General features: G+C 39.8%; 1 pseudogene; it reads right to left on the minus strand.

The window, feature by feature from the left end:
- Nucleotides 1-14,128, minus strand: part of LOC139553804 (uncharacterized) — a 39,004-nt pseudogene extending 24,876 nt beyond the window's left edge.
- Between the last annotated feature and the right edge of the window lie 8,136 nt (nucleotides 14,129-22,264).

A 22,264-nucleotide genomic window follows, 5' to 3' on the forward strand; every position in this document is an offset into this window, starting at 1 on the left:
TTGCGCAATTGTGTAGGATAGACTATTGCGCAACACCCAACGCTCTTCCTATCAATTATTCTGGATATAATGACAACAAATTACATAGTCTAGTGGGCTCGTTGACAATATGATCTGTTAATGAAACAACATGACAAATATATTTTGTTTTCTACAGTATGTTACACCTGCCAGTTTAAACAATACAAGGGGCTTGAAGTAGCCTAGCCTACTTGAACTTGAATTTGGAGCTCAGAAATTCAAGTACTGGAATAGGCCTACCTTGAAAATCAGACATTTCCTTAATTTGGTGCTTGAAAAGTCCTTGTCATAATTGTAGCCAATTTATAAGTTCTCCTGCTCCCTTATAATTATCTGTGATTTCATTTTTTATCCATTTTTGTGAGCGATTTGGCCACTTTCGTTTGTTTCCCTCAGTTTCATTTGAAGGTTGTTGCGTTACTCTGTGGCAGTAAAACCACGTGCATTTATTACGAGGACGACAACATCTAATGTTGGCTTCAACTTGGCTTTCCATACAAATCCTTCCATTAATAAAGGATCCTGAATTTAGTTTACTTTCTTATTATAAAAACAGCAACGGTGAGATTCAAATGGTGAGATTAAAGTTACCACTATTCATGGATTTATTATGTGTCTGAATCGCCATGCATACATCCAATCTATTTAGTCAGGCAATGTCCACATTATTCTCACATATTTTGGAATGTAATAATAATTTGAACATCAATGCATTGGCAAGGCCTACAAAATTAATTATTCTTAAAGTGGTAATGGCCTACTTTAAAAAAAAAAAAATTTTTGCATGTAGTTTTTTTTTGGGGGGGCTTCTACATTAGGCCCTCTATGTACAATTACATAAATTCTACAATTGTATAACATTGACGTCCTTAAAAATTACAGTCAATTGCTTGAAAAAGTCATTGAAAGTCTTTGAATTTGACTTGCCAATGTCTGTATGAACTCTGCTTAATGGATGTATAGTCCTAGGCCTACGTTGTTGTATTGGTGGAGTTATGGGCTCATTTGCATACATACACATGTGGAACTGCATGAAAATATTTAACATTTTTGTTTCAAACCATTTTGAAAATTTTAATCCAATGTCACACATTGGCCCCATTATTTATAGAAAGACCTGTATTTCATGCGTAACCCGTACATACGACTAATAAAACTTGAAACTTGAAGCATGCACCCTCAAATGTATTTTGAATGCATAGAAATACGGTTTCAGTCAATTCAATGTTTAGATTGGTTTTGCAACAACACAAGTTCTCTCGCTGTTTTTAAAATCATGGAGTATAAATTCCATCTTTTTTAGCTGGAGCGTGAATGAAACCAGACTAGCTGGATAGTTTTGTATGCAAGTCTATGAGGCAAAATGGCAGCCACAATTATTTTAATTTTTAACTATGAATGTTTTTAGCTCCTAAAAGTTTTATTTGCACGAATGAAGGCTCACATTATTTGTATTTTCATGTGTACATATGAGACTCGACATTTATATGTATTTTAACCTGTTTATATTTGAGGAGATTTGTTAGTTAACTGTCAAATTCGAACCGCTAGCTAACTTAACACTAGGTGCTAGCTGGCTAGCCTGCTATTTCACCCAAGCTATTTTTAGCTTCTGTTATTAGCTGGAAATGGTTTTTGTTACATAGAAAATAGACATGCCTCTTCTATAACTATTTTTACTGTTACTGTTAGCCTGTATAAAGGGAGAATTTAACGTACTGTTGTAACCTTGCAAAAGTATTCACCCCCCTTGGTGTTTTTCCTATTTTGTTACATTACAACCTGTAATTTAAATAGATTTTTATTTGGATTTCATGTAATGGACATACACAAAATAGTCCAAATTGGTGAAGTGAAATGAAAAAAATAACATGTTTTTAAAAAATGATAAAAAATTGTGTGCATATGTATTCACCTCCTTTGCTATGAAGCCCCTAAATAAGATCTGGTGCAACCAATTACCTTCAGAAGTCACATAATTACTTAAATAAAGTCCACCTGTGTGCAATCTAAGTGTCACATGATCTGTCACATGATCTCTGTATATATACACCTGTTCTGAAAGGCCCCAGAGTCTGCAACACCACTAAGCAAGGGGCACCACCAAGCAAGCGGCACCATGAAGACCAAGGAGCTGTCCAAACAGGTCAGGGACAAAGTTGTGGAGAAGTACAGATCAGGGTTGGGTTATAAAAAAATATCCTAAACTTTGAACATTCCACAGAGCACCATTTAATCCATTATTTAAAAAATTGAAAGAATATGGCACCACAACAAACCTGCCAAGAGAGGGCCACCCACGAAAACTCATGAACCAGGCAAGGAGGGCATTAATCAGAGGCAACAAAGCAACCAAAGATAACCCTGAAGGAGCTGCAAAACTCCACAGCGGAGATTGGAGTATCTGTCCATAGGACCACTTTAAGCCATACACTCCACAGAGCTGGGCTTTACAGAAGAGTGGCCAGAAAAAAAGCCATTGCTTAAAGAAAGAAATAAGCAAACACGTTTGGTGTTCGCCAAAAGGGCATGTGGGAGACTCCCCAAACATATGGAAGAAGGTACTCTGGTCAGATGAGACTAAAATTGAGCTTTTTGGCCATCAAGGAAAATGCTATGTCTGGCACAAACCCAACACCTCTCATCAACCCGAGAACACCATCACCACAGTGAAGCATGGTGGTGGCAGCATCATGCTGTGGGGATGTTTTCATTGGCAGGGACTGGGAAACTGGTCAGAATTGAAGGAATGATGGATGGCGTTAAATACAGGGAAATTCTTGAGGGAAACCTGTTTCAGTCTTCCAGAGATTTGAGACTGGGACAGAGGTTCACCTTCCAGCAGGACAATACCCCTAAGCATACTGCTAAAGCAACACTAGAATGGTATAAGGGGAAACATTTACATGTCTTGGAATGGCCGTGTCAAAGCCCAGACCTCAATCCAATTGAGGATCTGTGGTATGACTTAAAGATGGAACCCATCCAACCTGAAGGAGCTAGAGTGGTTTTGCCTTGAAGAATGGGCAAAAATCCCAGTGGCTAGATGTGCCAAGCTTATAGAGACATATTTGCTGTGATTGCTGCAAAGGGTGGCTCTACAAAGTATTGACCTTGGGGGGGGGGGGGTGTTGAATAGTTGTGCACGCTCAAGTTTTCTGTTTTGTCTTATTTCTTGTTTGTTTCACACACAAAACATATTTTGTATCTTCAAAGTGGTAGGCATGTTGTTTAAATCAAATGATACAAATCCCCTAAAAAAACTATTTTTCACTGTGGTATGCAGTGGCGAAATGTGACTATGCCTTCAGATGGACCAGAAATTTTCCAACACATTGTATCAAACAAGAAAATAACGGAAAACATATCACCACTTAATGCACCCAACATACCTTTTGTTTTCAGACCATTCTAGGAGGAGCTGTAGTTTTGAATGACACAAACAGACCTGGCTGTGCTCCAGGCTGCCGAACACACAGAAACAGAACCGTCATGGACACAAAATGTGACACACAGCATAAAATAATGCGACCAGCAAAAACAAAAAACACACTGTTTACACAACCTATGGTAGCCTACCACTATCACACTGTTAACAACAACAGTGTCACATCAAAGGTGACAGGCTTCGTACTACCTGTGCACTCCATGGTGCTAAAGGAGAGACAGTGTTGGTCAAACACATAGACACAGCTGATACACAGGCAACAGCAGTCACATACAGCATTGACTATAAGGAATAAGCAGCCCATTCACTCCAGTAGGCCCCATGAAATCAGAACAATACAAAAGCACAACCATTTCATTTCCAAACTGAAATTAACAAACCAGCTATTACTTCCCATTGCAAATATATTGTATCACGTTCAGCACACTAACCGGTGATCTAGTGTAAATGCAACGATGTTTCACAGTCATTGTTTTTCTAAGAGATGGCTAACAGCAAGCGAGCTGCAGCAAAAAACTGTGCCACTCACCAGATTATGATAATTTGTAAACTAAGTTTAAAAGTTAATCTTGAAAAGGGTGATGCTAACAAATTAGCACAAACATCAACCTTGAAGTTGATAACAGCTGTCTAGACACATCACTGTTTTTAATGGTGCCACCCATTGCAAGTCAAAATGTGATTGGTTCATTCCACTGTCACGCCAAAATTCTGCTCTAATACGGTTGAATACAGAGCAATAGTAATGGCGTCTTTTTGTTGGCAATATCTCTGCCATGGTTCATTGGACATAGCCTATGGCCAAATTAATGTTTTTTTTTAATTCATTTTTATAGGGTTTTTCGATGAATGCTGAAAGTAAGATCTGTGGTAAACACAGGCTTAGGAGATCTTATACGTTTTGTTCGATGAGATAATCTTCATCAGCTAACGTCACATTTTGTGAATTTTGAAGCATTTATGTAGTTTTAAAAAGCACATAAAGGCTTCATAATTTATAAAGGTCATGTAACTGACTGATATTATTTCATAGAACACAATTTATAAGATCTCCTAAGTCCGTGTTAATCTTAGTTTCGGGTTTATCCCAAAACACTATTCTTTTCCCAGTCATTTTCACCATAGAAATGGCTGAACGAACCGGAGGTAACTAATATCCGGGTAATAGGACTACAAACTGACCAGCAAAACAAAAAACACACTGTTTACACGACCTATGGTAGCCTAACACCACTATCACATTATTAACAACAACAGTGTCACATCAAACGTGACAGGCTCGTAGTGCTGAAAGGACAGCAACCATACTGCCTGTGCACTCCATGGAGAAATACATCTTGTTACAGTAGGTAGTCTAATTCTCAACTGCCTTTATCAATTTTCAATTTTATTTTTTGCAAGAACCATATACCTTGGGTTGATGGAAGGATGTAGGAGGGAACGTAGTGAACGAGTACAGTATGTAGCTAACTATCTAACAGTAGCTTGCTCTGATTTTCAATGCAATATTCTGTCTTGTAAGTTTTTTATTGAACTGTGCACAAACCTGATTGATGAAGATAGGTGCCTGGCAGAGCATGTGGAGGAGAAACCTTCTGGGAATGTGTGTCTGTGTGGTTCTTTAGATAATGTTTATTATTTCGTTGGTATCACTCTTAAACCTGCCACCATGTTTCCTTCCCAAACTGAGCTAATACATTGAGCAAGCAAATCATTTGATTTTATTTAATAACTGCATTAACTCAGATTAGGGATTCAGTTGAAGTCAGCCTATCGAACTTGCGAAACCCTCAGTTTAGTCAGTAGCCCCTCTTCCTCCTCTAACACCCCAGCTAACCCCCCTTCCTCCCCAAACTTGGACAGGTCCATCCCTAATCACTAGTAACCAGGCTGGTCGTAGGAACAGCTCCATCACTTTAAATAAGGATCGCTCATCTCTCAAACTGCCCAAGACATAATCCACAGAGTGGCAACACTGCTATTCACACTTATTGACTACTGGATTAATTATTTCATTAACTATGGAAGCATGTAATACAGGACTATTAAACAGTTGTGTTTTTCATTTCAGAGGGATGAGGGAGAGTGCACTGTGGTTTACAACACACTGGGCCCCAATGACTACACGAGAGACCACAAGGTAACGTTTGTTTATATAATGTAACATGTCTTGTCTTGAAAATGGCCCTCAATAAGTGGTTGTTTGGATTTGATGGGAGATTCTCTGATGTCAAACATGTAAAGTGAGGTGTACCACAGGGCAGGTCTCTAGGCCCTTTAGTCTTTTCTATTTTTACCAATGACAAGCCACTGGCATTAAGCAAAGCACGTGTCCAAGTATGCTGATGATTCAACCATATACGCATCAGCGACCACAGCTAATGAAGTCGCTGAAACCCTTAACAAAGAGTTGCAGTCTGTTTTGGAATGGGCGGCCAGTAATAAACTGGTCGTGAACATCTCTAAAACTACGAGCATTTTATTTGGTACAAATCAGTACCTAACTGCTAGACCTTAGCTGAATCTGGTAATGAATGGTGTGGCTGTTGAACAAGTTGAGCAGACTAAATTACTTGGTGTTACCTTAGATTGTAAACTGTCATGGTCAAAACAAAAACTCCATCCCATGGTCAAAACAATCTAAGGTTTTACAATCTAAGGTAACACCAAGTAATTTAGTCTGCTCAACTTACATTGTACCAACCAAAATGGGTCTTTGACGTTGTAGATTTGTAACTATCTTACGAAAGCTTATGTTGTCAGTTCATCGTAACATTGTTTGGTGGGAGGGATATGTAACCTAAAAACTAATTGTTATTGGCAGAGAGGTTTGAAACGCTCTTTGTTATTGGTCTATTAACTTATACCGCCTGGTGATGTCGCCAGGCAGTCCAAAACTCCATCCCACCAAAACAGGCAAAAGAAATAAAGAATAAAATGCTGAAATTGATCAGCTTAAATATATAAAACACAAGTTTTTGACTGCACTTACATATGATAAGGCATGCCCTCTACACACACGTACACATGGATTTTGTATTGTAGATATGTGATAGTAGAGTAGTGGCTTAATGTGTTGTGAAAAATGTTATAAAATGTAATGTCAGGAAATATTTTAAACTGTATATAACTGCCTTAATGTTGCTGAACCCCAGGAAGAGTAGCTGCTGCCTTGCCTAGGCAGGTTGTCTTCCTGGGGTCCAGCAAAATTAAGGCAGTTAAAAATATTTCATGACATTACATTTCCTGCCTTGGAGTTAGCCAAATATTAATATTAATTAATACAAATACTGCACTGGGTCTTTAAGCAAATTATCCCATTGGATAATTTGCAGTAGAAGCTTGGGACTAGTTCATGTTGAACATGGATTAAAACAAAGTAGCATAACATAGATCTAAGTTATTTTACATTAACTTTTGTATTAGACCTGGCTGAGATGTTGTTGTTGTCTTAGAATACCGTTTATTTTGTATTTTCTTCCCCTATAATGAAAACATATTATAGGCTACATACAACCCAATGGAATGTGTTGTAAATTGAAAGATGTTTAAACCATTTTTAATGAGCGATACTGAAGTAGCACCAGTGCATTTGGAAAGTATTCAGAGTCCTCGACTTGTTCCACATTTTTTTACGTTGCAGCCTTATTCTAAAATTGATGAAACATTTTTTTTCTCATCAATCTACACACAACACCCCATACTGACAAAGCGAAAAACAGGTTTAGGATTTTTTGTAAATGTATTAAAATTATAAACAGAAACACCTTATTTACATAAGTATTCAGACCCTTTACTATGAGACTCGAAATTGGGCTCAGGTGCATCCTGTTTCCATTGATCATGCTTGAGATGTTTCTACAACTTGACTGGAGTCCACCTGTGGTAAATTCAATTGATTGGACATGATTTGGAAAGGCACATACCTGTCTCTATGAGGTCCCACAGTTGACAGTGCATGTCAGAGCAAAAACCATGCCATGAAGTCGAAGGAATTGTCCGTAGAGCTCCGAGACAGGATTGTGTCGAGGCACAGATCTGGGGAAAGGTACCAAACATTTCTGCAGCAGTGAAGGTCCCCAAGAACACAGTGGCCTCCATCATTCTTAAATGGAAGAAGTTTGGAACCACCAATACTCTACCAAGAGCTGGCCGCCCGGCCAAACTAAGCAATCGGGCAAGAAGGGCCTTGGTCAGGGAGGTGACCAAGAACCCGATGGACACTATGACAGAGCCTCAGAGTTCCTCTGTGGAGATGGGAGAACCTTCCAGAAGTACAACCATCTCTGCAGCACTCCACCAATCAGGCCTTTATGGTAGAGTGGCCACAGTAAAAGCCACATGACAGCCAGCTTGGAGTTTGCCAAAAGGCACCGAAAGGACTCACAGACCATGAGAAACAAGATTCTTTGGTCTGATGAAACCAAGATTGAACTCTGGCCTGAATGCCAAGCGTCACGTCTGGAGGAAACCTGGCACCATCCCTACGGTGACGCATGGTGGTGGCAGCATCATGCTGTGGCGATATTTTTCAGCTGCAGGGACCAGGAAACTAGTCAGGATTGAGGGAAAGATGAATGGAGCAAAGCACAGAGAGATCCTTGATGAAAACCCACTCCAGAGCGCTCAGGACCACCTTCCAACAGGATAACACTATAAGCACACAGACAATAGAATGCAGGAGTGTCTTCGGGACAAGTCTCTGAATGTCCTTGACAGGCGCAGCCAGAGCCCAGACTTGACTTGGACCCGAACGAACATCTCTAGAGACCTGAAATTAGCTGTGCAGCGACACTCCCCATTCAACCTGACAGAGCTTGAGAGGATCTGCAGAAAAGAATTGGAGAAACTCCCCAAATACAGGTGTGCCTGAGCTTATAGCGTCATACCCAAGAAGACTCAAGGCTGTAATCAGTGCCAAAGGTGCTTGAATAAAGTACTGATTAAAGGGTCTGAATACTTATGTAAATGTATATTTTAATTTCTGCTTTGTCATTATAGGGTATTGTGTGTGGATTGATGAGGGAAAACAACTATTTAATCAATTTTAGAATAAGGCTGTAATGTAACAAAATGTGGAAGACCTCAAGGGGTCTGAATACATTCTGAATGGACTGTATAATGTAGGAGCTATTCTGTAGCTATAGTAGCTATAGATTCGTGCTTCAGTGCGCAACTTTTCAAAACCCAATCAAATTAATTTTGTCCCTAGAGCAGATCTGCCCTGGGAACAGTTTTGACTTAGTAAAACTGCAATAAGCTACCAATCACAGACTGTAGCTTTAGTAACCCATACTGTATTATAACTTAGGTCACTGTACCTGGTGTATACCAGATGCCATCAGTTGAATAATTCAAAGACCCTGAGCAGAGACAAAAAAATTATAAAAATTAAATAATCTCACCCATTAGCGATCTGAGGGTCTTTCTCTGTTCCTGAACCTTCATCAGTCTCTGTTTTGCTCTCTCTTCCTCTGCTTTCCTTTTCTCTTCTATCTCCAGTAGTATCTCTCCATTTATCTCATAATGTCCTCCTCTGTTTCCTGCCACCGTCTCCTCTATGTTATTCAGCAGCTCTGTGATCTGCGTGCCGTCACCCCTGTTGTTATTGTTGAAGACATGATACCTGTTTCCACATTTCTCAACAAGCCACTGGAGGGCCTCCCCTTGTCTCTCAATGTGCTGATCAATGGTTGTGTCTCCTAGACAGTCCCCATGGGTGAACAGCACTATTGTATGACTCCAGACTGTCTCACTGAGAAGCTCCAGGTGTTCCTCTACTGCTCTTCTGTATTCCTCAGTGAATGAGTCATCCACATCTATGACAAGGAGGAAAGTATGGGGTCCTGGGGGACACAGAGACACACTGAGTACAATCTCCTGTTTAAGCAGCTCATGGGTTTTCTCTAAGGGGTGATTAGCCCACCAGCCTGGAGTGTCGACCACAGTGACATGCCTCCCTGCTACTTCTCGCTGTCTCTTCACACACTGAACAGCTGTCCTCAGGTCAAACTCCTCTCTGCCCAGGATGGTGTTTCCTGATGAAGTCTTCCCAGCTACTCTGTATCCCAGCAGCACAATCCTCAGCTCTGAGAGATGGGTGTAGTCACCTGTCATTATAGAATACAAAAAGCTTTAAATAAGCTGAAGCACAATGAAATCATACAGCGTTCATCACAAAACATTTTGGCCCACAACCCCATTTTGATATCTGAAAATTCTCGTGACCCCAACCATGTGGATTTAAAAAAAAAATAACAGCCAATGTTTACTTTTTTAATTGGGGCTATGGCAGTCAATTTCAAAACATTCGAACAGTATTTCTGATTGTATTCTCAATTACCTCTACCTTACCTGACACTCTCGACCCTCTTCAATTTGCTTACTACCCCAATAGATCCACAGACGATAAAATCGCCATGGCACTGCACACTGCCCTATTTCATCTGAACAAGAGGAATACCTATGTAAGAATGCTTTTCAGTGACTATAGCTCAGCATTCAACAACATAAAACCCTCCAAGCTCATCATTATAGAATAACTATCTTCAAAGTAATGACTCGGGACGTCGGGTTTGATATGAAAGCTTATTTTAGTAATAATACTTGACCACGTTACATTTAACAACTTTAGATTCTACAGAGCAATGCCAGTAAGATGCTAGCGCAAAGGAGCCAAAAATAATCACCTGTTAATTGCACTTAACTAGCGCGTTCACTCTCTACTTCCTGTCGCAAGGCATTCTGGAACTTGCAGTCAAAAGCGTAATTCAATACTAACCAATACAATTACATATGCAAATAACTGTAAAGAAATATCTTTAGATACAGCTCAATGAATTAACTTAAACATTAACTCTGTAACACATTAAAGTTACAACAATCATTAAGCTCGGTGCCCTGGGTCTGAACCCCGGGATGTGCAACTGGGTCCTGGACTTCCTGACAAGTCACTCCCAGGTGGTGAAGGTAGGAAACAACACCTCCACTTCGCTGATCCTCAACACAGGGGCCCGCAAGGGTGTGTGCTCAGCCCCTCCTGTACTTCCAGTTAACACGTGACTATGTGGCCACGCACGCCTCCAACTCAATCATCAAGTTTGCAGACGACAACAGTAGTAGGCCTGATTACCAACAATGATGAGACGGCCTACAGGGAGAAGGTGAGGGCCCTGGGAGAGTGGTGTCAGGAAAATAACCTCTCACTCAACGTCAACAAAACGAAGGAGCTGATCGTGGACTTCAGGAAACAGCAGAGGGAGCACGCCCCTATCCACATGGACGGGACCACAGTGGAGAAGGTGGAAAGCTTCAAGTTCCTCAGCGTATACATCACTGACGATCTGAAATGGTCCACCTACACAGACAGTGTGGTGAAGAAGGCACAACAGCGTATCTTCAACCTGAGGAGGCTGAAGAAATTTGGCTTGGCCCCAAGAACCCTCACAGACCTTTACAGATGCACAATTGAGAGCATCGTGTCGTGCTGTATCACCACCTGGTACGTCAACTGCAGCGCCCGCAACGGCAGGGTTCTCCAGAGGGTGCAGCCCAACGCATCACCGGGGGCAAACTACCTACTCTCCAGGACACCTACAGCACCCGATGTCACAGAAAGGCCAAAATGATCATCAAGGACATCAACCACCCGAGCCATGGCCTGTTCACCCCACTATCATCCAGAAGGCGAGGTCAGTATGGGTGCATCAAAGCTGGGACGAGAGACTGAAAAACAGCTTCTATCTCAAGGCCATCAGACTGTTAAACAGCCACCACTAACATTTAGCGGCCGCTGCCAACATACTGACTCAACTCCAGCCACTTTAAAAATGGGAATTGATGGAAATTATGTAAAAATGTACCACTAGCCACTTTAAACAATGCCACTTAATATAATGTTTACATACCCTACATTACCCATCTCATATGTATATACTGTACTCTATATCATCTACTGCATCTTGCCATCTTTATGTAATACATGTACCACTAGCCACTTTAAACTATGCCACTTTATGTTTACATACCCTACAGTACTCATCTCATATGTATATACCGTACTCTATACCATCTACTGCATCTTGCCATGCCGTTCTGTACCACCACTCATTCATATATCTTTATGTACATATTCTTCATCCCTTTACACTTGTGTGTGTGTATAAGGTAGTAGTTGTGGAATTGTTAGGTTAGATTACTTGTTGGTTATTACTGCATTGTCGGAACTAGAAGCACAAGCATTTCGCTACACTCGCATTAACATCTGCTAACCATGTGTATGTGACTAATAAAATTTGATTTGATTTGATTTGATTCACAAGTGATAAAACATCCTTCACAAGTGATAGGCTAATATCGTCACCCATCAGACTATTCTTAATTTAATGTTGTCTTTATATACACTACCGGTCAAAAGTTTTAGAACACCTACTCATCTCCCAACTCAACCTAATTGAGATGGTTTGGGATGAGTCGGACCGTAGAGTGAAGGAAAAACAGCCAACCAGTGCTCAGCATATGTGGGAACTCTTTCAAGACTGTTGGAAAGGGATTCTAAGTGAAGCTGAATGCCAAGAGTGTGCAAAGCTGTCATCGATGTGGCTATTTGAAGAATCTCAAATATAAAATATGTTTTGGTTTGTTCAACATTTGATGCCATGTGTGTTATTTCATAGTTTTGATGTCTTCACTACTATTCTACAATGTAGAAAAAACCTTGTAGGTGTTCTAAAACTTTTGACTGGTAGAGTATACTAAATAATATATTTTTGAAATTAGTTTTGATTTAGAATGGACCATTATCATGCACCTGTCTGCGAACAGGGGTATGGGGAAAAATACATGTCATCTTTGCACTTAAATAGCGAATGAGGGACGCCTTCCCCGTGGTTGATTTTCATGCCAGGCAGGGAGGCTCTACTAATGTTGTGAAGCGAAGCAATGTGCTCAATATTAGAAAAGTTGAGAAATAAATATAGTAGGCCTACTAGCCTATAGAAAGCTGATGAGATCCTCCTATTTTTATTAGACGCCATCAAACTTTGTTTTCTCACACAATTACGTAGTCTATAGAAATGGGCTCTCATTAAGTTTTTGATTAGATTTTCGATTAGATTTCCATTGATGTCAGTGTGATTAGAGGGACAATAGAGTGATGAGTACCAGGCAGTTAGCAAGTTTGGTAGGCTACTAATGAGCAGCATCAGAGAAGCCTAATTACCGTGACTAAACGGTCACATGGAATTTGACTGCCATCATGACTGGTGACTGCCGGTGTGGCGGTAATAAGGTCACTGTAACAGCCTTACTCTCTCCCTACTCTGAACCTCCCTCTGTAGGAAACTAACTATCTCAGACACTTTCCATTCATCATCTACTCTCCTCTGACGATTATAGTCAAGAGATACTGTATGTCCTCTGGAATCATCTGCAGTAAGATTGGGCATAGTCGGCATCCGTGTGTCTCTACACCCAGTGATCCCAAGCTCCTAATCTGAATTTCACATTCATCATATAGCTGAGTACAGATAATTTTGATGAGTACAAAATAAATACAAATATTTATGTTTAATTTGTAGATATTACCTGACGGTGTGTGTAATCCACTGGCAGCCATTGTTGCATCTCTTTCTCTCCTTCTGCCTCCCTCCAGCCTGGAACTGTCATTTACTCCTGCAGCTGAAGTAGATCGGATAGGGAAATGATTTATTTTCTCATGTCAAAAACCCCTTTCTGATAACATACAGTAGGTGTCCAGTACATCATCATGAGGACACAGTGGTTTATCAAACAGGAAGAGAGCCTATAGATTTTACCTGTCGCCTGTCAGCACGTGACAGAAAAGGCATAGCCTGCATATGACACAAGGCTGGGTGCTGTATGCAGAGTCTATCTGAAGGGTAAATGGCGCCACCTGGCTGTCTTACAAACTGGAACTTAATAAGACTCGAGGGGCCTAATATAGTCAGCGGGCCTAATAAGGTTCTTCTGTTAGTTCACAGAAACTATTGAGAAAAACAACCAACAAAAAGAAAATACATAGCTGAACTTACACAGAGGGTCAAGTAGTTTCTGCAGATGAGCAAATGAGAAGCAGGTATGATCTGGAGTCCAACTTCCTGTTGTTGCACAGTACGCTAGTCAGTTCTTATCATAGTCTTACTTTGATAAACATAAGTTGTCTTGTCTTAATTTTCCCTCTCATCATTATTAATCAAACACTTAACAAAAGAATGAGTAATTTAAAGTGGATGGAAACATTTTCATAGCCAGAAAAGATTAACTATGGGAGAGAGAGCACTCTACTTAGAGTGAACATAATATAGTTGTCACATACTGTACTAGTGGACTAATGCCTACAATTAATTGTTTAAAATATATTTGATTGTTTATGATTAACATAATTGTCCTACTGGTTCCCAACAAATATAAAATAAAAACTCTAAAGATAAAGAATAGTTTACATACCTTCTCCACAGACATTCTACAAAATGAGTAAGTGAAAGTAAAATAGATGTGGAACAGCATTTTCCTCTGTGTCCCCTCCCATCCAACTCTATGATACAATCCCCTACAGGAAGACCTGACTTCAGACTGCTTTCATTAGAATCAGTGTTGTTGTTGTAGAAAATATTTTAGATATGATCACTGTGAGTATTAGTTCTCTAGAGTCTAAGACATTTGGGGCAAAAGTCCAAAAGGAATAAGGTTTTGAAGTGTCTGTCCTATATCTAGGATATATAAGAAAACTCAGGAAATATACAGTACAGGTCAAAAGTTTGGACACACCTACTCATTCAAGGGTTTTTCTTTATTTTTACTATTTTCTACAATGTAGAATAATAGTGAAGACATCAAAACTATGAAATAACACATATGGAATCATGTAGTTTTGATGTCTTCACTATTATTACAATGTAGAAAATAGTAAATATAAAGAAAACCCTTGAAATTACTAGGTGTGTCCAGACTTTTAACTGGCACTGTATATGTATATATTTTTACACATATTTAAGCCTTTTTTTAGGTAGACGCAAAACTGGCTCCAGACTTCCATTCATTTTTTTTAAACTCAGGAAATACTATACATGCTCTCTCTGCCTTTGGTTTCACATCATGACATGTTCACTAGAGGAAGGAGAGTTGATGCATACACATCCATCAACAATCCTCTTTGAATTTATTTAAATACTTGTTTTCAATAAACAGTTATTTTTTAAACCAGATTGTTTATCTACAACATGACACAGTGCTTGAGTAATGGACTCTGTACATCTCAGAAACAAACTAAAGAAGGCAGACAACCAAGACATAAGACAACAATCCCTTTGTTCATATGGATCTTTCATAGAAAGAATACAGTCAGGCTGCTTTACCAGAACGTTCAGTTGTGCTTAACATACTTGGAACAAATCTTGTGACAATAAAGTAATGGGAAAAGCAGGGGAGAAACTTTCCCTGGGGATGGGGGGGAATGACCCCCCATTCTTGAAATGTTTGTCCCCCCCAGTTGAATCATTCCATTGGGATACAAAAAGCGGCATCGGTGTGCTTTAGGACCAGGCAGTTTGGTGGTTTCAGACGGCTGGATTTAGGACCAAGCAGACACCACAGGGCGTGCAAACAAAGGCAGCTGTTGTCTATGTGTGTTGTGCTTTTTCTCTGAGTTGTAAAAGCAAGTTGAGCAAAAACGGTCTACTCTTAACTGACTGATTTAGCTGGCAAGGTAACTGCAGTTTAATTTAACAGAAAAAAAAGTATTTATTCCCGGTGCTGAGCTAGGAGTGTAACTGACATGTAACGTTGGCTAGTGTTTCATCCCCTCTCGACTGAAGTTCTGTCTGAAGTGAATGAACGAGCTAGCTAGCTAGCTAGTAGCTACCACAGCCAGTTCAGCTCTAGCCTCTAGCTATCTGTCAGGTAGCAGTGTCTAACAGCTGTTGTGTGTATGGAAATGTTTTGTAGCTTTTCTTTTGTTCCGTTTCAACAGCAGTAAATGAACTTGACTTGTTTTCTCCAGTTGATGTACCATTAGAGCTAGCTAAAAGTTGGCTGATGCTATATATAATTTTTTGCCCCAATCACAGTCACTACATCAACGTAACGTTATTGATCTGATAGTTTCCCTAACTAATTCCTGACTTTTTACACTGAAACTGTATGAACAACTCTACAGGCTTCACTGTCATGATGCACAGTTAGTATACAACACTATACTCATCATGTCTTAACAGGATCAGATGGTGACAGGTGTCCCTGCAGGGTCAGACAGCCAGGGAAGACCAGTCTATGGAGCTCAGGTTTATTTTGCAGTATATTATAACAATCAGTTAATAGATACAAAATTCCATCTTGAGTTGATGGGTAGGCTACAGTCTGGGAATAATGGTCATTTCAATAATTAAACACTTGATTCTATTCTTGGAAAATATAATGTATAAATGTACACCAAGGTAATTCTTCATCATGCCTCATCTGAGCAGGATCAGATGGTGACAGGGGTCTCAGCAGGGTCAGGCAACCAGGGAAGAGCAGCCTGTGACGGCACTGAAGTTAACTTTAATTCACTTTATTCTATCTGTGCAGCCAATACTGGATAAGCCAGAAGCTTCAAATAATACAACTATTTAAGGTAGTCTGACAAACCTCTAAAGTTGATTTCCAAACTGTAAGGTTGATTTGCTTTTCACCATGACACAAAACAAAAAATAAAATGTGAGGAAGACCTGGGAGACACTACTGAGGATGATGAATGGATACAGATATGTTTGAATGCCCAGTCATGTTCATATAATCTCAGACATCAATTACTGCAGTTTAAGACCATCCATAGAATGTACTACAGTGCCATTCAAAACTATTCACCCCCTTGGCGTATTCACCCCCTTGGATTTTTATTTGGATTTCATGTAATGGACATACACACAATATTACAAATTGGTGAAGTGAAATGAAAAAAATAACATGTTTCAAAAAATTCTAAAAAACGTAAAAGTGGTGTATTCACCCCCTTTACTATGTCGTGTCTTTACTATCATTAAATTGAAGACTTCGTTTTTTCAAAGATTCCTGTAATTAGTATTACGCGATTAAACTGAATAATCATGTAACTGTAATTAACTAGGAAGTCGGGGCACCAAGGAAAGTATTCAGATTACAAAGTTATAATTTCCCAATATAACCATTCAGATATTTTCATATCTGATCAATAGTCTTCTGATTAATGTTTTTTTTTTTTTACCTCACGTTAGTCTCATTCCAAACGTCGTAAATTGTTGGTTATCTGCACGAACCCAGTCTTCACTGAGTCATCCATACATCAATTGTCTTAAATCATTTATTTCTAACTAAGTAATTCATAGAAATGCACAAACAAACAAAGTAACTATTGTTACAAGAAATGATAGGAGAATGTGCCCTAGTGGGCTAAACCGGCATGGCGGCTTGTTAGACCAAAGGGAAGTGGAGGTCGACTGAGAAGTCACTACAGAGTTAATAATTATAACAATTGAAATGCTAATCCTTTGCATATGAACGCTCACTCATTCGGGAACAATTGCAATCAATACATATTCAGCAATGGTCTGCAACCTTTGTACTCCCGGGATTGAGAGAAACATGATCTGCAACCTTTAGCCATCTCGTAATTGAGGTAAGCTCGGTCTGGTGATAATTTCTCAAAGTTGGGTTTTATTCGGAATTGCAGAAAAGGGCTGTCCCAGGATGCCTGACCCTAACTGGGCTCAGGGGCGGTCCTCTGATTTAGCTCAAATCAAAAGGGAATTAGGTTTTCCTTCATTAAACAGTCCAAAAGTATATTACACAATTTTACAAACAGTATCATACTCACTCATTCATCTTATACAACAATTAGATGTAAACCTCATATCTGAGGCTATTATATAAACAGCGTTATGGTAATGTGGCCACACCGTCTCCCATGAGCTTCCCCAAGTTGTAACAAACGGACCAGTTCGTAGCTGCATTCTTCACCGATCTTTTATACTTTCTCCGGAACATGAAATTTGTTCGTACCTCAAGTTCTGTGAGGTGGAAGAAATCCCTTTGTTCTCTATGAAAATGTACCCTCTGCCTCTTATACTGTTGTGGCCATGTAGCAGGGTCTCCTCCTCAGGAATTTACGACCTCTCTCTGACCACAGCAGCGTAGTTGTAGGGGGCAGGGAGAGGCAGGGAGAGGCTGATGGGGCTTGCTGTACCCAAATAGACCAACATCATGACAGCTATGAAGCCCCTAAATAAGATCTGGTACAACCAATTACCTTCAGAAGTCACATAATTACTTAGATTGCACACAGGTGGACTTTATTTAAGTGTCACATGATCTGTCACATGATCTCTGTATATATACACCTGTTCTGAAAGGCCCCAGAGTCTGCAACACCACCAAGCAAGGGGCACCACCAAGCAAGCGCCACCATGAAGACCAAGGAGCTCTCCAAACAGGTCAGGGACAAAGTTGTGGAGAAGTACAGATCAAGGTTGGGTTATAAAAAAATATCCAAAACTTTGAACATCCCACGGAGCACCATTAAATCCATTATTTAAAAAATGGAAAGAATATGGCACCACAACAAACCTGCCAAGAGAGGGCCGCCCACAAAACTCACAGACCAGGCAAGGAGGGCATTAATCAGAGAGGCAACAAAGAGACCAAAGATAACCCTGAAGGAGCTACAATGCTCCACAGCGGAGATTGGGGTATCTGTCCATAGGACCACTTTAAGCCGTACACTCCACAGAGCTGGGCTTTACGGAAGAGTGGCCAGAAAAAAAGCCATTGCTTAAAGAAGAAAATAAGCAAACATATTAGGTATTCGCCAAAAGGCATGTAGGAGACTCCTCAAACATATGGAATGGGATGTTTTTCCATCGGCTGGGAAACTGGTCAGAATTGAAGGAATGATGGATGTTTCAGTCTTCCAGAGATTTGAGACTGGGACGGAGGTTCACCTTCCATCAGGACAATGCCCCTAAGCATACTGCTAAAGCAATACTTGAGTGGTTTAAGGGGAAACATTTAAATGTCTTGGAATGGCCTAGTCAAAGCCCAGACCTCAATCCAATTGAGAATCTGTGGTATGACTTAAAGATTGCTGTACACCAGCAGAACCCTTCCAACTTGAAGGAGCTGGAGCAGTTTTGCCTTGGAGAATGGGAAAAAATCCCAGTGGCTAGATGTGCTTATAGAGATGTGCTTATAGAGACATACCCCAAGACACTTGCAGCTCTACAAAGTTTTGACTTTGGGGGGGTGAATAGTTATGCACGCTCAAGTTTTCAGTTTTTTTGTCTTATTTCTTGTTTGTTTCACAGTAAAACAAATGTTGCATCTTCTAAGTGGTAGGCATGTTGTGTAAATCAAATGATACAAACCCCCAAAAAATCTATTTTAATTCCACATTGTAAGGCAACAAAATAGGAAAAATGCCAAGGGGGGTGAATACTTTCGCAAGCCACTGTACTTATTTAGGCAATCCCTACTGCTAGGTTGCTCAGGCCTGGCCCTGGGGGTCTGCCATACTCTTGGTTGTCACTCTGTCCTTGGCCTAACAAACCTGAAACCAATAACTAATGTTTCACTAAGATCCTAAAGCTGAGTGGGATGTAGTGGGTTGGGGCGCTGCAGGACGGTGGACCCCTAGGGGCAGGACGAGGCGATCCAGCTATGCAAGTAAAAAGTGTGTGCAAGTAAAAAGAGCTCTACAGTACTATTAGGCCTATGATATGAATTACAGTGCAAACCCCAGAGGAGCCTTATTGCTATTATAAACTTGTTACCAATGTAATTAGAGCAGTAAAATGAAATGTTTTGTCATACCCGTGGTATACGTTCTGATATACCATGGCTTTCAGCCAATCAGAACACAATAAATGCAATAAAATAAAATCAAAGGCTGAATCCAAGTGCCTTTACAAGATGCTTTCTTAAAATAGATCAATTCAATTTTTAATACATTTGAAGACTTTCCTCATCTCACAGTTACACACAGAGTTTAAGATGATAGACAAGCAAAGCAAATTACATAATACGTTTTCTATTTTCTGCACAAATAATGTCTGATCAAAAAGAGCTCTTCTCAAAAAAACACACACCTGACTGACGTTACCGGACTAGTAGGCTATTCAGTGAACATAAGGGTAGCCAAAACAATGACATTGCATAGTGCACACAGTGAGAATATGATACGCTATGTGTTTTTTTGCCCACCTCCACCCTCCCATAATGGCAGGAAAACTTTATTTATTAGCAATTATAAATGATGTTATATGTGTCACTCTCTGTAGAAACAGAGTGAAACAACCTGAGTTAATTTTCATTGCTTATTATCAGTCTTTTTTTAAGTGTTCAGCTAAATGTCCATTTAAGGACTATGGATGACTAGGGGTGAGAAGCATCCATGAGACAACCCTCCTCTGTGCCTTGGTAGCAAAGTGAAGTAAAGAACTAAACTTACCTGTTTTAGTTCAGTTGATCAGTAACATATCTAACGTGGATAAGTCCAGTCCTTGTGGGTGCTGCTGGTTTTCCATCCTCCCTTAAAATCAGGGACTGATTCTAACTTGGAGAATCAGTCATGTGGAATATCTAACCATTAGCATATCAAAGTACCAGGGACCCAGAGTAAAACCAAATAAAACCAGAAGTGCCCAACCGCTGAGGACCACACCTGGTCCAGAGTGTGCTTTTACTTTTTAAAGAAAATTATATTATATACATACAAAAAGTCATATTTGTATCTAGAGTCTAGAACAATGAAAGATGAAAGTTTATTTAATAATATGTTTTAATATAAAAAGTAATAATAAACTATATATTTGCTATGCAGGAAAATGACCAAACTAACTTTTTGTTATGAAAGGGCACTTTTCATCACTGATATTTCTTCTTGGATTCATACAAGGCCAAAGAGACCTATTGCCTTACTTGGCTAGAACAAATAGCTCCAGGAGCAGAGACACCAGTAGCAATAACTGTGGGACCATACACTTGGCCTAGACCTCCTGCTGTTGCTAAAAGCAGTGTCATCTGCCTAAAGGGAAAAAATATACAGAGAAAATACCCATAAGGAGTGTCTCTCCAGGCAAAGCATTACAACATTAGTAGAATATTCCTCCAATCATAGTGCCATATGCTTACCTGTTTGGACTTGTCATAACAGAGGTTAGTAACAAAATACTCACAGTTATGTGTAAAGAGCTTATGTCATTGTGCTGCCTTTCATTTCTTCTGCTGCCTCCATAATTTCACTGGTCCCCCTTGGTTTGTACTTTCCACCCAGGTTTTTGTTGACTTTGTATTGGTTCTCTTTTGCATCATCCTTTTACTTCTCTGTTGTAGCCGTGCCTTTACAGGAGCTGATGGATGAGCTAATACTGGCGAGAACTACAGGAGGAAGCCACTGGGCACAGACGTCAGTTCAACTTCTAGTTTTGATTTACATTTGGTTGAGTTGTCAACTAGCGTGAATTCAACGTGAAATCAACAAAAATATGTGGCTGTCCATGGTACTGATTTCTGTCTGTGTGTGTGCAAGTATAAACATTTTTGTTGACTCACCCTACTTGTACACTAGTTGAACGCCGATGCCATCCTCCTCTCTTTCATGCTGGCAAAACGGTCTATGGCTCTGTCATACAGTACACTTTCAGTTTTTGTTGTCATAGGCTACCAAGCTAAAATGCTTGCTATCCTAATTTCCTTGCATGGGCAACAATGAATCACAGAACCAGCTAAGTTAGATAGTTGATTGGTCTGAAGCCAAATCCAAACTGGCCTCCCTTGGGGGCGTTTTGCTGCACCAGGACAACCCACAGTTGAGCTCAGCTCAAAGCTGATTAGCAAATTATTTTATAATTGTTTTATCAAGGGAGGCCAAATGCTTGCTGGCATCAATCAATCAAATGCTACGGCTGCAACATGTTATACTCTTTTGGTCCAGACAGCATCAGATACATGGGCTACACATACTGAGACAGAGATGCTGTTTCCCTCGTTCGGATGATTTCACCAGTGACATTCAGCCACTTTCAAATTTTCCATGCTGGAAAACTATGGAAAATTATGAAAACACAAAAAGCGAGACAAAATATTAATTATTTTATTTGAGGAAGCCTGGCTTCCCTTGGCATACATGAATACACGTCACTGTTTATATCATGCTTTCATTGTCCACCAATTTTGAAGAATTTCCACAAATATTAAAGCCACAATTATGAGTGTGTTTCAGTCCTACTGCAGCGCTACCACTTCGCTTGGAACAACATTGTCAGAAAATGTAACCACTCTAGTAGACAGACCTTCGGATGCACAGACTTACAACCCATGAGATCAACATGATAGATAGATGGGTTATGATAGGGTATGACAGATGTACGAAGCTCATAAGGAATTATACATTATTTCAATTGAAATAGACATTGAGACATTGACTGTGACTCTAAATATTGTAGGCTAAAATACAAATAAAACTCTAGAATAATATTTTAAAAAATATATTACATTTTTTTTTTGATTTTGGCCTTTACTACTAAAACCCATAGGAACACATTGAATAACACATTCATAATGGCAAAAAGGACAGTGAAAAAAGAAATCATGAGAAAGGTTTTAAAGTGTCTGTCCTAAATCTAGGCGATATTGTAAAGAGTGCGCTGAGAGTAGGAAAGCAAGTTCAGGGAGTAAATGTTTTAATAAATAAACACAACTAAATACAAAACAAGAAACACAAACAACGCACACACATGACACCGGAACAGAAACAATGACGCCTGG

This window comes from Salvelinus alpinus, chromosome 25, assembly GCF_045679555.1.
Source record: "Salvelinus alpinus chromosome 25, SLU_Salpinus.1, whole genome shotgun sequence".
Classification (NCBI taxonomy): domain Eukaryota; kingdom Metazoa; phylum Chordata; class Actinopteri; order Salmoniformes; family Salmonidae; genus Salvelinus; species Salvelinus alpinus.